Source organism: Triticum dicoccoides, chromosome 1B (assembly GCF_002162155.2).
Source record: "Triticum dicoccoides isolate Atlit2015 ecotype Zavitan chromosome 1B, WEW_v2.0, whole genome shotgun sequence".
Classification (NCBI taxonomy): domain Eukaryota; kingdom Viridiplantae; phylum Streptophyta; class Magnoliopsida; order Poales; family Poaceae; genus Triticum; species Triticum dicoccoides.
The window spans coordinates 298,241,766-298,242,177 of NC_041381.1; positions in this window are offsets into that span (position 1 = coordinate 298,241,766).

Genomic DNA, 412 nt, shown 5'->3' on the forward strand with positions numbered 1-412 from the left:
GGCTCCTCGTCGGGCCCCCCCTCCGCCACGCCGGCGCGGGATCGGGCGGGCGCCCACGCCCGCGTCCCCCTGGGTTGCGCCCGAACGGGCCACCCCGCACGCCCGCACGCCCGTTTGGCCCCCTGGGGCCTATGACATTGGGGCCCCACCCCCCACAGAACTTTTAAATAAAAAGAAAAGGAAAATGAGATTTATATAATAAAAAAATGGTTTAATAAAATTAATTATTAAATTAATTAATTATCTAATGAATTAATTAAGTTAATTAATCCGGTTTAATTAATTTAATTAACTAGTTAGGTTAATTAAATAATAATTAAATTAACTAATCTGTAATTAACCTAGACAGAGAATGACAGGTGGGTCCAACTGGACCCACATGTCAGGTTGACCAAGTCAACTCTGTTGACTG